The sequence below is a fragment of the Aquarana catesbeiana genome, linkage group LG08, assembly GCF_042186555.1.
Source record: "Aquarana catesbeiana isolate 2022-GZ linkage group LG08, ASM4218655v1, whole genome shotgun sequence".
NCBI lineage: Eukaryota > Metazoa > Chordata > Amphibia > Anura > Ranidae > Aquarana > Aquarana catesbeiana.
In genome coordinates this window covers 244,869,941-244,885,979 of record NC_133331.1, presented here as the reverse complement: position 1 = coordinate 244,885,979, position 16,039 = coordinate 244,869,941, and the positions used below count along the sequence as shown (strand labels likewise).

Sequence of the window (16,039 nt, the reverse complement as noted above, 5' to 3'; positions counted from 1 at the left end):
TGACTAGAAAAGGAGCCAGAACTTTGTACTCAAGGTGTAGCAGCTAGATCATAAAGCAGAGCTACACACTGAAAAAGAAGATTTTCCACTTTGAAAGAAAATAATACTAGAGAGCGAGGAAATAGGCATATGGAGATATGGAAAAATTGGAAAAAACTGCGCTAAAAACCAAGTGAATAATTAGATCGTTTGAAAAGCTGCAAATCCGACAATAAACATTATTTGTGAATAAAACAAATAAGGAAAAAATAAGGAGTTGCGCTAATACCTATATAACATACCATAAAAATCTACGGTGAAAGAAGATAGTGATAAGTATAAATAAAGGTGAATATAAAAAGCGTGTGATTGTAATCAAAAAAGTCCCATTGAGTGAAATTTCAATAAAATATCCTAGTGGCTGCAAATCATCAGCATAAAAATAAAAAACAAGTCCACGTGATAATGAGTGTTAATCCGTGACAGCAAGGGAGGGTCCACCACCGGGAATGGAAGGGGTTACTCCTTACCAGATGGCCGTGACCCCCTACTACAGAGGATCACAGCAAGCAGATAACTTTGTGAGCCACTAGAGGTCGTCTCATCGTCCGCCACACCAGCGAAACCCAGGGCAAGGGTACTTTACTTGTCCTCGTCCATGTATCCATTTGTGATATGGATATGGAGATATGCATCTTCATGCAAAAAGGGGAGAGATTATATTCAGCAATTGAATTTTAGATTTTTGAGATCGAGAATGTCCATTTGGATTTAACCAAATCACAATCTCTGCTCTTACATGGGGCCACCATGAACACTTTTTGCCAAAACATGGTCCAAAGCTAGAGCGAGATTTCTTTTTCTCTGGATCCTTAGGAACGTTTGATCTGAGAAAACGAGGAGATGGAAACTCTTGGAACTCCAGTTTGTACGTTGGAGCTATTGAGGAAGTCCCCCATTCGTCTTGACATGCCTTCTGCCAGATCCCTGAGAACTGTAGAAGAATTCTCCCTATTGAGCAAGCAGGGGCACCTGCTCATAAGGAGGCTATAGTATCTTGTAGGCATCCTCCTTCAAGACCTCTTTTGTTCCTGGGGTTAACCCTGAGGATTACCCTTTGAACCTGACGGCAGAGGCTGTCGTGACTGCCTGGAGGCTGACGCCCCTGGCACAGAAGAAGGAACTTTGAAATAAAAAAAATACAATTAGTCCTTCATTTAAAAGGCAAAAGGGGTATCTTTCTTTTGCTAGAAATTCTTTGGATATATCCAAAATATCCCCAGATAGCTGTCTTACCGCAAAAGGGAATACTAGCCAGGAGCTTCTTGCATGATGCTTAGCGAAGGCGCAATCTGTCATAGCAACTATTGCAAACAGAAAGCTGCCTCCTGGACCTGCTGAGCAGGATAACCTTAAACACCTGTTTAATTGGTTAATCGTTGAGAAACCAGTTTTCTGTTAGCGCAGGCTGGGACACTCAACCTGCCAGAGAAAAAAGTGTTTTTTTTTTTTGTAATAGGAATTCCAACCTTTTATTCATTGGATCCCTAAGTATTAGAGTAATTTCTGCCTGACAAGTCAAACTTACTCACAAAGGATATAGTAGCGTTAATTGCTGGTATACCCCGCTTAGTAAATTTTCTCTACTATAGGATAAAGTATGAAAACTTTTTAGAATGGAAAATGATGCTTATCTGGGTGATCCTACAGATACAAAAAAAAAATTCCCAACAAAGAATGGACAGTAAAAAGCATGCACAGCTTGAGGAGGCTTTAGCGAACCCAAACACTCAGTTAAGGGTACATAAATGTGGAGTGGATCATTCAGCAAGAAATTGTACCATCAATCATACAGATTGTGAAAGCTGACCCTCCCGCAATTGACACCTCAGAAGAGGAGTAATCAGCCTCACCACGATCCCGAGGGAATAGTTTTCTCCTGCCCCTAGTTCCTCAGTCTGAGGGTCTTTAGGAAGATGGAAGAGAACCTGTCGCATCTTGACCACACTGGGATGCGATTAACCACTCTGGGATGCGATTAAATTCACTAAACTTATTTAAAAACTTAGCATGGTTGGGGAAAAAGAGTAAAATGAACAGGGACTGTGGTGTTGAAAACAGCTGCAAACATTTCATGGCCCCGATGCTCCCTCTGACCAGCCACCCCCTCTCAGGGGAGGATGCCATTTGAAGAGTAGGCTTTCCAGAGCTTGAGGGAGACCCTTTTAGCTTTTTTTTGGGGGTGTTTCAACCCCTCCTTCTGAATATAGCCCGATGCACAAAGCAGAGGTACTACCAGAAGAATCGCATCCATTGCTTGAGCAATAGTCAGCCACTGCCGCTGCTATTAATGCTCAGCCTGATGCAAAAGTAAATGTGTTCAAAAAGAATGCTTGTGTCACCAACCTCTTACATGCCCCTCTGCAGCTTGCAGCAATAACACTAGTGCTTTTAAAAAAACACTCTTTCCTGCGCTGGGCGTTGGACGCCAACGCATCGCTAAGCCCCACCCCCCCGTCGCCTACGACCCCCCTACTCTCTTTGAAAAAGAAAGTTTTCCTCTCTGATCCTATGGGATCTTACAGAGAGGGGAGAAAATGGCGAGGAGAGCCTGGAAGCCACAGAGTAGTACGGCGTGCCGTTCGTTTTTTTTTTTAGTGCTTCTTCCTCTTGAAAAGGGGTAGCAAATGGCACAGGTGGGGGGCGTTTGGTGGGTAGGAAACCCCCCCAGACTTACCGGAGGTCTGCTGCTGCTCCAGGCACATCGTGAGCTCTCTGAGGAAGCGTGAGAAGGCATGTGCTCTATACAGCCCCCAGTGGTGACACATAAGCATGACAACATTTACTAACATAACCACTTCCCGCCTGACGTATGCAGAATGACGGCTGGGAAGTGGTTCTGTTATGCTGACTGGGCGCCATATGACGTCCCGTGGGGGGCGCGCAGCACGGCGATCGCGAGTGTGGCATGTCAGTCTCCAATTGTGATAAGCCACCTGTCCGTGCCCATCACTGCCGCCTGTCAGTGCCCATCAATTCTACATATCAGTGCCTCCTCATCAGTGCCCGTCAGTGGAGGGGAAAACAAAATTTTATGACAAACTAAAAAAAACATTTTTTTTTTTCAAAAATTTGGGTCTTTAGTTTGTTTAGCAAAAAATAAAAACCGCAGAGGTGATCAAATACCACCAAAAGAAAGCTCTATTTGTGGGAAGAAAATGATAAAAATTTAGTTTGGGTACAGTGTTGCATGACCGCGTAATTGTCATTCAAAATGTGACAGTGCTGAAAGCTGAAAATTGTCCTGGGCAGGAAGGGGCGTAAGTGCCTGGGTTTGAAGTGGTTAAAGGAGACATTCATAAGAAAATTCAAAAATTTCTTAGAAAAACTCCACTTACCTTTCCCGCCGCAGGGTTTTCTGTGGTAAAAACCAACAGACCCAATCTTCACCCTTCACGGTGGGTTCTGTTAAACCTTCAGGAGCTGGGGATCCTCGAGGAAACCCACAATCCTGGACCTGTAATAGCACCACCACCAGTAAAACTTTATGGGCTTACTACCAAAAGTACTGGATCCCGGGGTCCAGCTCTCTAAAAAGAGAAGGCAAGACCTCGTTTCTTCGGACACGAGGCCCAGGTACCATTCAATTCTGTCTAAAAGACGCTTTGAATGGATCTGGCTGCATGGCTAGCCCCAGCAAGGATTGCTCCAGTGGAGCTCAGCACAGCACATCTTTACTCATGACCAACACCTTAGACACTGGCAAAAAAACTGACATACTCCCAGTAGTGAGAGGGGATATATAGGGAGTGCACTTTTTATCTTAGGGCGTGCCAGTGTCCATCACCTGAAGGTAGCCTATAACCCAAATAGCAACTACTGTGGCTCTGTGTCCTGTGATGTACGATAAGAAAAACATTGTTTTAAATTTAGCTGTATATTTCTTGCTATTACCATGACCTACAAGCAAAGAACCACTCAAAACAAATTCTCCTACTCCTGACGATCGTATCGATATCACATGTGTGTATTTTGTTTGTACCTAGTAGGACCCAAAGACAAGAGGGCACATTTTGCTTTTTTTATCCCACCTAAGAACACACTACAAGACACAGATAAATAAAATAAATATATATATTTTTTTTAATCCTATCTAAAATACACTGACTCTGAGCATAACCTAATCCACCGACACCTAGATCAAACCATGATCTAGCCATTTTATCTTTATTTTTTTAAACTATAAACTTATTATTGCCCATGCTTTGTTTAGAATTTTCACCTCTAGCAAGTAGAAAAAGATGCATTGCATATTCAGTTCCATTCAAGATGAGAAATAAACACAGGGGCAGGTTGTACAGTGACCGATTATGGTGATAACCAATCACAAGCTATCACAGCAATCAGGTGATCGGTGGAAGTTGCTGATTGTTGGTGCAAACCCCAGGGCTGTTGGTTTCAGCTCGGTCTCTGTACTGGGAGCACACTGTGTAGCGCAATTCCAGCACAAACACAGTAGCATACATACATACATATATATATATATATATATATATGCTGCCCCATGGATTTCTGTGTGGCCGCATATACAGTGGGTATAGAAATGCATCATCCCTTTTAAAATAATCATATTTTATTGCTTTACAGCCTGAAATGAAGACACAGTTTTTGTTTTAAAAAATTAAAATAAAATTGCATTTGCGCTAGGAAAATAAAAATAACACCAAAATAAATAGTTATATAAAGTGCATAGCTATCAAACGAATGTACCCAAAAATCTATTATAATCCTTGCACGATTAATCTTGTGACACAACAAATAAATAACACAAAAATAAATAGTTATATAAAGTGCATAGCTATCAAACGAATGTACCAAAAATCTATATCCATCTAAAATCTAAATCTAAAATCTATACCATGTGAGTACCCCATGAGGGGAATATTTACTTTTTAATAAAAGTCCTTACAATATCACACTATGGAGCTTTTCTCTTTTATCCATGATCTGGAATCCTGCTGATTGAGCGAGTTGGATTTCATCACCTGCATATCGTTAGAGCCCAGGAGTGGCTCCTAAGCGTGTTTTGGCATAGTTTAGGTACTGTGTCACACGCTCTGAGGTGAGCGCATAGACTTTTGGGGAACACTGGAGAAGCACTGAAGCATGTTATATGTTCTGCACTGGTTTTGATGAGCATGATGAAAAACACTTTTTGATGAACACTGGATCTGTGCACTCATGATATAATTTTAATGAACGTTTATGGTTTTTTATAAATAAATTTGGTGAAGGAGTGGATACTCTCATGCCGGAGTTTACACCTGTATCTTCAATATTTTTCGCACGTTGCACTTTGTTGTGTCACAAGATTAATGTTGCACGGATTGTAATAGATTTTTGGTACATTCGTTTGATAGCTATGCACTTTACATAACTATTTATTTTTGTTATTTATTTGTTGTGTCACAAGATTAATCGTGCAAGGATTATAATAGATTTTTGGGTACATTTGTTTGATAGCCATGCACTTTATATAACTATTTATTTTGGTGTTATTTTTATTTTCCTAGCGCAAATGCAATTTCATTTTAATTTTTGAGTGTTATCTGCACGAGTATGAAACGTGTTTAGCTTGCAGCTTGGTAACGCTACGTGCTCACTTTATTAATATTATTCCATTGCTGGCTCGCAAGATCCACTTTACAGTTTTTGTTTTATCCAGCTGTATTTACTAAGAGCAACTTATAACAAGTGAAAGATATAACAGCAACATGTCAGAAAAAAAAAAAAAAAAAAAAAAAAAAAAAAAGTACAAAACAGAATCACTGAGTTGGAAAAATGATCTTTTGCTTTAAATTACAGCCTTTAGTCTGTTGGGGTCTCTACTAACTTTGCACATCTAGACTTTGCAATATTTGCTCAATCTTCTTTCAAGAACTGCTCAAGCTCAGTTATATTTGAAGGCGACCACTAGTGGACTGCAATCTTCAAGTCATTCCACAGATTTTTAATGTACTTTAAAGTGATTGTAAGGGGTCTTTTTTTTTTTTTTTTAATAACATATTATACTTACCTCCACTCGTTTTGCATAGAGTGGCCCCGAAACTCCTTTTCTAGGGTCCCCCGGGGCTCACGGCTCCTCTTGCATCAGATAAACCCCTAGGAGAAGCGCACTCCCGAAGGGGTTACCTTGCGGGCGCACTCCCAAGTCCATCATTCGGCGTCCACAGCAGCAGGAGCCAATGGCTACGCTGCTATCAATCTTTCCAATCAGGACATGACACACCGGCCGGAGCTGGTGTGCTCGTTCCCGTCGCACAAATTTCGGGGCTCAGGTAAGTATAAGGGGGTTCGGGGGCGCTGCTGCATTTAAAAAAATGTTTTTCACCTTAATGCATAGAATGCATTAAGGTGAAAAACGGTGAGGGTTTAAAACCCCTTTAACCACTTCAGCCCCGGAAGGATTTACCCCCTTCCTGACCAGAGCACTTTTTACAATTTGGCACTGCGACGCTTTAACTGCTAATTGCGCGGTCATGCAATGCTGTAACCAAACGAGATTTGCGTCCTTTTCTTCCCACAAATAGAGCTTTCTTTTGATGGTATTTGATCACCTCTGCCGTTTTTATTTTTTGCGCTATACACGGAAAAAGACCGAAAATTTTGAAAAAAAATGATATTTTCTACTTTTTGTTCTAAAAAAAATCCAATAAACTCAATTTTAGTCATACATTTAGGCCAAAATGTATTTGGCCACATGTCTTTGGTAAAAAAAATGTCAATAAGTGTATATTTATTGGTTTGCGCAAAAGTTATAGCGCCTACAAACTAGGGTACATTTTCTGGAATTTACACAGCCTTTAATTTATGACTGCCTATGTCGTTTCTTGAGATGCTAAAATGGCAGGGCAGTACAAAACCCCCACAAATGACCCCATTTTGGAAAGTAGACACCCCAAGGAAATTGCTGAGAGGCATTTTGAGCCCATTGAATATTCATTTTTTTTGTCCCAAGTGATTGAATAATGACAAAAAAAAAAAAAATTACAAAAAGTTGTCACTAAATGATATATTGCTCACACAGGCCATGGGCATATGTGGAATTGCACCCCAAAATACATTTAGCTGCTTCTCCTGAGTATGGGGATACCACATGTGTGGGACTTTTTGGGAGCCTAGCCGCATACGGGGCCCCGAAAACCAATCACTGCCTTCAGGATTTCTAAGGGCGTACATTGTTGATTTTACTCCTCACTACCTATCACAGTTTTGAAGGCCATAAAATGCCCAGATGGCACAAACCCCCCCCAAATGACCCCATTTTGGAAAGTAGACACCCCAAGCTATTTGCTGAGAGGCATGTTGAGTCCATGGAATATTTTATATTTTGACACAAGTTGCGGGAAAGTGACAATTTATTTTTTATTTTTTTTGCACAAAGTTGTCACTAAATGATATATTGCTCACACAGGTCATGGGCATATGTGGAATTGCACCCCAAAATACATTCTGCTGCTTCTCTTGAGTACGGGGATACCACATGTGTGGGACTTTTTAGGAGCCTAGCCGCGTACGGGACCCCGAAAACCAATCACCGCCTTCAGGATTTCTAAGGGTGTACATTTTTGATTTCACTCTTCACTGCCTATCACAGTTTCGGAGGTCATGGAATGCCCAGGTGGCACAACCCCCCCCCCAAATGACCCCATTTTGGAAAGTAGACACCCCAAGCTATTTGCTGAGAGGCATTGTGAGTATTTTGCAGCTCTCATTTGTTTTTGAAAATGAAGAAAGACAAAAATAAAAAATTTTTTTTTCTTTTTTTAATTTTCAAAACTTTGTGACAAAAAGTGAGGTCTGCAAAATACTCACTATACCGCTCAGCAAATAGCTTTGGGTGTCTACTTTCCAAAATGGGGTCATTTGGGGGGGGTTTGTGCCACCTGGGCATTCCATGGCCTCCGAGACTGTGATAGGCAGTGAAGAGTGAAATCAAAAATTTACGCCCTTAGAAAGCCTGAAGGCGGTGCTTGCTTTTCGGGGTCCCATACGCGGCTAGGCTCCCAAAAAGTCTCACACATGTGGTATCCCCGTACTCAGGAGAAGCAACAGAATGTATTTTGGGGTGTAATTTCACATATTCCCATGGCATGTTTGAGCACTATATCATTTAGTGACAACTTTGTGCAAAAAAATTTGTCTCTTTCCCGCAACTTGTGTCACAATATAAAATATTCCATGGACTCGACATGCCTCTCAGCAAATAGCTTGGGGTGTCTACTTTCCAAAATGGGGTCATTTGGGGGGGGTTTGAACTGTCCTGGCATTTTATGCACAACATTTAGAAGCTTATGTCACACATCACCCACTCTTCTAACCACTTGAAGACAAAGCCCTTTCTGACACTTTTTGATTACATGAAAAAAATTTTTTTTTTTGCAAGAAAATTACTTTGAACCCCCACACATTATATATATTTTTAAAGCAAATGCCCTACAGATTAAAATGGTGGGTGTTTAATTTTTTTTTTTCACACAGTATTTGCGCAGCGATTTTTCAAACGCATTTTTTGGGGAAAAAACACACTTTTTTACATTTTAATGCACTAAAACACACTATATTGCCCAAATGTTTGATGAAATAAAAAAGATGATCTTAGGCCGAGTACATGGATACCAAACATGACATGCTTTACAATTGCGCACAAACGTGCAGTGGCACCAAAATAAATACATTTTTAAAAGCCTTTAAAAGCCTTTACAGGTTACCACTTTAGATTTACAGAGGAGGTCTACTGCTAAAATTACTGCCCTCGATCTGACAGTCGCGGTGATACCTCACATGCATGGTGCAATTGCTGTTTACATTTGACGCCAGACCGACGCTTGCGTTCGCCTTAGCGCGAGAGCAGGAGGGACAGGGGTGCTTTTTTTTTTTTTTTTTTCTTTATTATTTTTTTGCTTTTTTATCTTATTTTAAAACTGTTCCTTTCATTTTTTTTTTTTTTTAATCATTTTTATTGTTGTCTCAGGGAATGTAAATATCCCCTATGATAGCAATAGGTAGTGACAGGTACTCTTTTTTGAAAAAATTGGGGTCTATTAGACCCTAGATTTCTCCTCTGCCCTCAAAGCATCTGACCACACCAAGATCGGTGTGATAAAATGCTTCCCCAATTTCCCAATGGCGCTATTTACATCCGGCGAAATCTAAGTCATAAAATGCTCGTAGCTTCCGGTTTCTTAGGCCATAGAGATGTTTGGAGCCACTCTGGTCTCTGATCAGCTCTATGGTCAGCTGGCTGAATCACCGGCTGCATTCTCAGGTTCCCTGTTGAGACAGGAGAGCCAGAGAAAAACACGGAAGACGGTGGGGGGGCATTCTCTCCCACTGCTTGTAAAAGCAGTCTAGAGGCTAATTAGCCGCTAGGATTGCTTTTACATGAAAGCCGACCGCTGGCTGAAAAGAATGATACCAAGATGATACCTAAACCTGCAAGCATCATTCTGGTATCACCACTCAAAGTCGTGAATGCTGTACCTGAAGACAAAAAAATGGTTAACAATAAAGCACAGTAAACGGTAAAGTATAAAAAATTGCATACCTGAAAAGCAAACATGATAAAACATAATAACAATAAAACATTTCAGAATAGAATACAGTAAAAAAGAGCAGAAGAATAGAGAGAGAGAGAATAGAGAGAGAACAATAAAACGACAACTATTATTTTTTATTTTATATTTTTGTTTGTGTTTTTTTTTTTTTTTTACACTTTTTTTGTAACTGTAACTTTTATAACTGTAACCGGTTCCAGGTTCGGGTCTCTCAAAATGCGATGGCATCTTGGGAGACCCTGTGAAAGTGTGCCTAGTCTGTGCAATGCTGTACCCTACGCTAATACTCAACTAGTGAATGGTAGCGTTCAAAACATTCACCAATGCAAAGACCAGGATTGTCAGGACAGGAGGGACAATAATAGCGGGTGTCACGCCTATATCCGCGTTTGCTGCAGACACAACATCTTTTTTGGGGGGGTTCGTTGGGTAGGGGTACTCGGGAGGACATAAAAATGCCTCTCATGCAGCCGACTGCATTTGGTTGGGGATGTGAATGGGGGAAGTACGGGCGCTGCAGAAGTGGTGGGTTCCCAATTAGGATTGGCGAATGCAGCAGGAAGGGCATTATGGGCACGACGGGCCTGTGTTTGTCTTCTTGGTGGCAGCGGGACACTATTTGTGCTTGCCACCTCACCAGCTTGAACTGCACTTATGGGACTCGCCACGTCACCAAGTGTTACTGCAGTGCTGGTTTGACTACGACTGGGGTGTACTAGGCCGCTGGCGCTTGCCAGTTCACCAAAACGCTACCAAAAAAACTGTTAACGATCGCAGGGATCAGGCCTGACTCTGCGAACGCTGCAGTTATGCGTTTAGTGTTTTGTAAGTGACAGTGATCGATCGATACTGCACTTGGGTGGGCTGGGCTGGGCCGGGCGGAGGGGCAAAACGCAGGTGCTAGCAGGTATCTGGGCTGATCCCACTAACACTGCGTTTTTGGGAACCCTAAACTGCTGGGGACGCCAGTATAGATCTGATCGGATCAGATCAGATATTGATCAGTTCAGATACTATACCACTAAGGGAGGTGTATGGTGCGTGCGTGGGTGTTAGCGCTACTGGCACTAACCTGACGCTGCCTTGGGGCTGGTGCTTGCCAGTTCACCAAAACGCTACCAAAAAAACTGTTAGCGATTGCAGGGATCAGGCCTGACTCTGCGAACGCTGCAGTTATGCGTTTAGTGTTTTGTAAGTGACAGTGATCGATCGATACTGCACTTGGGTGGGCTGGGCCGGGCGGAGGGGCAAAACGCAGGTGCTAGCAGGTATCTGGGCTGATCCCGCTAACACTGCGTTTTTGGGAATCCTAAACTGCTGGGGACGCTAGTATAGATCTGATCGGATCAGATATTGATGCGTTCAGATACTATACCACTAAGGGAGGTGTACGTGCGTGGGTGTTAGCGCTACTGGCACTAACCTGACGCTGCCTGGGGCTGGTGCTTGCCATTTCACCAAAACGCTACCAAAAAAACTGTTAGCGATCGCAGGGATCAGGCCTGACTCTGCGAACGCTGCAGTTATGCGTTTAGTGTTTTGTAAGTGACAGTGATCGATCGATACTGCACTTGGGTGGGCTGGGCCGAGCCGGGCGGAGGGGCAAAATGCAGGTGCTAGCAGGTATCTGGGCTGATCCCGCTAACACTGCGTTTTTGGGAACCCTAAACTGCTGGGGACGCTAGTATAGATCTGATCGGATCAGATATTGATCCGTTCAGATACTATACCACTAAGGGAGGCGTATGCTGCGTGCGTGGGTGTTAGCGGTACTGGCGCTAATCTGACGCTGCCTGGGGCGACGCATATCACCGCCGGGCGATCAGGGGGCTAAATCTTTATTCGGTAATAAACGGCGGGTGCCCTGACACTATAAAAAATAAACTAACCAGCGTCACCCGTAACGGTTATACAGTGATCAGTGGTGAAAGGGTTAACTAGGGGGCAATCAAGGGGTTAAAACATTTATTCGGTAGTATATGGGGGTCCCTGTCGCTATAAAACGCTGACGGCGAACCTAAATATTTACCTCACTAACTAGCGTCACCAGCGACACTAATACAGCGATCAGAAAAATGATCGCTTAGCGACACTGGTGACAGGGGGTGATCAAGGGGTTAAAACTTTATTAGGGGGGGGTATCCTAGACCTAAAGGGGGCCTAACACTCACTGCCCTAACACTGTAACTGTCACAAACTGACACCAATACAGTAATCAGAAAAAAAAAAACAGCTTGGTGTCAGTTTGTGACAGGGGGGGGGGATCGGGGGGCGATCGGGGTGTTTTGTGTGCCTGGCATGTTCTACTGTGTGTGTGTGTGTGTTGGTGCACTCACATTGCAGTCTTCTCTCCTCGGCCCGCAACGGAAAATACCAAGCCGAGGAGAGATGACATCATTTCCTCTGCCTCTGTGTACAATACAGAGGCAGGGAAATGATCCCATTGGCTGGGAGCGATCGCGGGGGGGGGCCACGAATGGATGGCCTCCCCCTCACCACCGATCGCCGTGGGAGATTTGCCGACCGCCGCAGGCACCGGGGGGGGGGGGGGGGGGGGGGTCTGATCGGACCCCCCACCCGCGGGCAGGCAAGGACGTACCTGTAAGTCCTTTTGCCTGCCCGTGCCATTCTGCCGACGTATATAGTCGTGCGGCGGTCGGCAAGTGGTTAAGTCTGGGCCCTAACTAGACCTTGCAAGGACATTCACCCTTTTTTCCTTCAACCAATGTGTGGGTAATTTTTGCTGTGTGCTTTGGGTCATTGTCTTGTTGGAAGGTAAACCTTTTTCCCATTGACAACTTTCTGGCAGAGGGCAGCAGAATTTATTGGCATTTTGCCCCATCCATTTTTCTTCTATCCTGACAAGTGCTTTAGAGAAACATGTAAATGCTTTACTTTAGGAATGGTGTTTTTTGGATGGAGAGCTGTATTGGATTTCCGCCAGACATATCGTTTGGTGTGGAGGCCAAATAATTACATTTTAGTCTCATATGACCACTCTAAATGCACCTTGAACATTCTGAGACCACATGGAAGGTGTTATGGTCAGATGAGACTAAAATTGAATTATTTGGCCTCAACACCAAACAATATGTTTGGCGGAAATCCATCCAAACACCATTCCTACAGTAAAGAAGCATGGAGGTGGTAATATCCTGTTATGGGGGTGTTTCTCTGCAGAAGGGACTGGAGCACTTGTCAGGATAGAAGGAAAAATGGATGGGGCTAAATACCATCACATTCTTGAGGAAAATCTGCTGCCCTCTGCCAGAAAGTTGTCAATGGGAAAAAAATTAGCTTCCAACCTGACAAAGAACCAACACAGCAAAAATAACCACACAGTGGTTGAAGGAGATAAAAGATGAATGTCCTTGCATGGCTTAGTTAGAGCCCAGACTTAAACCCCATTGAAAATTTGTGGAATGACTTGAAGACTGCAGTCCAAAAAAGGGTCACCATCAAATTTAAATGAACTTAAGCAGTTCTGTAAAGAAGAGTGGGCAAATATTGCAAAGTCAAGATGTGCAAAGCTAGTAGAGACATATCCCAACAGACTAAAGGCTTTAATTAACCATTAACTGACCAGCCGCCGTCGTTATAAGGCAGCAGGTCAGCTCTCCTGGGCAAAAATCGCTGTAGCTGTATGGTGGCCCTTTAAATAGCCTTAGCAGGCGCGCATGCCCACCGCATGACATAGGTGCCGATGCGCATGGCTGTGATGTCTGCTGGGCACCCTCGATCGCTCCTGAGAAAGACAGAATGGAGGATCTGTCGATGTAAACAGACAGATCGCATGGTGACAGGGAGAGGAGGGAGAACTGCTGTTTCCAGTGATTAGAAACAGCGATGTCTCTCTACTCCCAGTCACTACACTGCCCCCACAGTTAGAAACACCTCCGTAGGACACACTTAACCCCTTGATCGCCCCCTAGTGTTAACTCCTTCCCTGCCAGTGACATTTATACAGTAATCAGTGGCTATTTTTAGCTCTGATCGCTGTCTACATGTCAGTGGTCCCATAACAGTGTCAAAAGTATCCTATCTGTCCGCCGCAATGTCGCAGTCCCGCTAAAAATTGCAGCCATTAGTAGTAAAAAAAATAAATAAATAAAAATGCCATAAATATATCCCTTATTTTGTAGACGCTATAACTTTTGCACAAACCAATATACACTTATTGTGATTTTTTTTTACTAAAAAGGATACATATTGGCCTAAACTGATTAATTTTTTTTTTTTTTAAATTGGGGATATGTATTAAAGCAAAAATGTAAAAAATATATTTTTTTTCTTTCAAAATTGTCAGTCCTTTGTTTATAGTGTAAATAAAAACCGCAGAGGTGATCAAATGCCACCAAAAGAAAGCTCTATTTGTGGGAAGAAAAAGGACATCAATTTTGTTTGGGTACAGCGTCGCTTGACCGTGCAATTGTCAGTTAAAGCGACACAGTGCCGTATCGCAAAAATGGCCTGGTCATTAAGTGGGCAAATCCTTCCGGGGCTGAAGTGGTTAAAGCAAAAGGTAGCCCAACAAAATAGTGACACAAGGGAGTGACCCTTTTTCCAGCTAAGATTTTTTCAGTTATATCTTTCACCTGGATGTTATAGGTTGCACTAGTAAACATAGTTGGATAAAACGAAAAATGTGCGTCTCCATTTCAGGTTTCAAAGCAACAAAATGTGATTTAAAAATGGGGGGGGTACGGGGGCGATTCTTTTCTATACCCACTGTGTAAGTGCGTGAACAAGGGGGGGACATAGTTAACACCTCGTGACTTTATAGTAATTGTATTCCCCTTTGTCTGAGGGGAAGCTCTGCTTATTTGCACCCTCCACTGCCACATTTGGCACTTTTATGGGGGGGGGGGGAGCAGGTACCTAGGTTTGGTATCTTTGAAGCAGTTTGGCCCCTCCCCCTTCCAGGACACATAGACTGCAGGACTATCCACAAAGGGAGTGCGACTGGCGCATGCACAGTTGGAAACTGGCTGTGAAGATGCCGGTGCCTGCACCCAAAGCCCATTGAAGAATTGGCGCTGGCATCGCTGGACAGGTACTGTAAGTGCCCTTATATTAAAAGTCAGCAGGTACAGATTGGAGCTCCTCTTTAATTGAAGGACATAGAAACAGTAAATCTTTACATTTGGGTGTACTGGCTGCTATAGACACTAACCCCTACCTGCATAAAAGCTCAGTAAAACCGGTAAAAGGTGGTAAAACCAGTAAAAACAACAGTTAAACTTATGTGTACAACAAATAAAAATGAGCAACCAATAAAAGCATACAAAAATGTGCTGTGATTAATATGCTGTGATTAATTAAAAATATTAAACTATAGTCCAAAAAGTGCTTGACCCGATGCAAACAACCAAGACGAACTTCTCAGAAGAACAAACGACTTTTCTGTTCAAACAAAGTAAACATTGCCGCTTACCAGATGTGATGGATCTCAAATTATAGAGATCAGATAGGCACACACAGGAAGGATCACTTGGCCAAAAAAAAATGTATCCACAGGCTCTTCCAATAGCGGGAGCCCTCCTCCTGTAGCGGCTTTCCTCTGCTGTGATATTCCTCACAGAGCCTTTAGCAAGATAAACTCCACCGTGGGATGTATTATGAAAAGGAAAGAAGAGGCTTCATAGTGCAGTACTCAAATTAAAAGGTGTTGATTCTTTCGATTTTTTAAGAATAAACACCTTTTAATTTGAGTACTGCACCATGAAGCCGCTTCTTTCCTTTTCATAATACATCATAATAAAAATCAAAAATTCATAATACAAAATTGATTGTTCTTCTGAGAAGTTCATTTTGGGTGTTTGAATGGGTCAAGCAGTTTTTGGACTACACGGTTAAATATTGTTTTTAATCAATCACAGCACATTAATCACGGCACGTTTGCATTTATATATGCTTTTATTGGTTGCGCATTTTTATTTGTTGTACACATTTTTTATTTATTGACTGAATATTCAGGTTTTTTTTTTTTTTTAGATGCAGCACCAGTTTTAACTATATATATATATATATATATATATATATATATATATATATATATATATATATATATATATATATATATATATATATATTTATTATACACATACACACACGCATACATACACACATATACACACGTATTCCTTTGTCTTTTGGGTTTAGTGCAGATATCCGGTTTTACATACTTTACCACCCTAGAATATAATATATCTTGCTGCTACCCCGTATTTAATTACAAGGTTTCTCATTTTTTATGAAATATGGATATTTTTGAATATCACATAAATAGAAGGATTAATCTGGATGAAGTATTCGATCAGACGAGCCTGTAGACAGACAGTATACGGGGGATTTTTATTATATTAAAAAATGTCCTAGTATCCGAACTGGATACAGGCAGTCCCCGAGTTACGAACAACTCCTACATACGAACGGCCTCAAAT

The 16,039-nt window shown here is 42.2% G+C and overlaps 1 protein-coding gene across 5 annotated transcripts in view; it reads right to left on the bottom strand.

Annotated features, from left to right (window-relative positions):
* LOC141106305 (catenin delta-1-like) overlaps positions 1–16,039 on the bottom strand; it is a 403,119-nt gene that overhangs the window by 144,360 nt on the left and 242,720 nt on the right. The gene's annotated exons all lie outside the window — the stretch shown is intronic.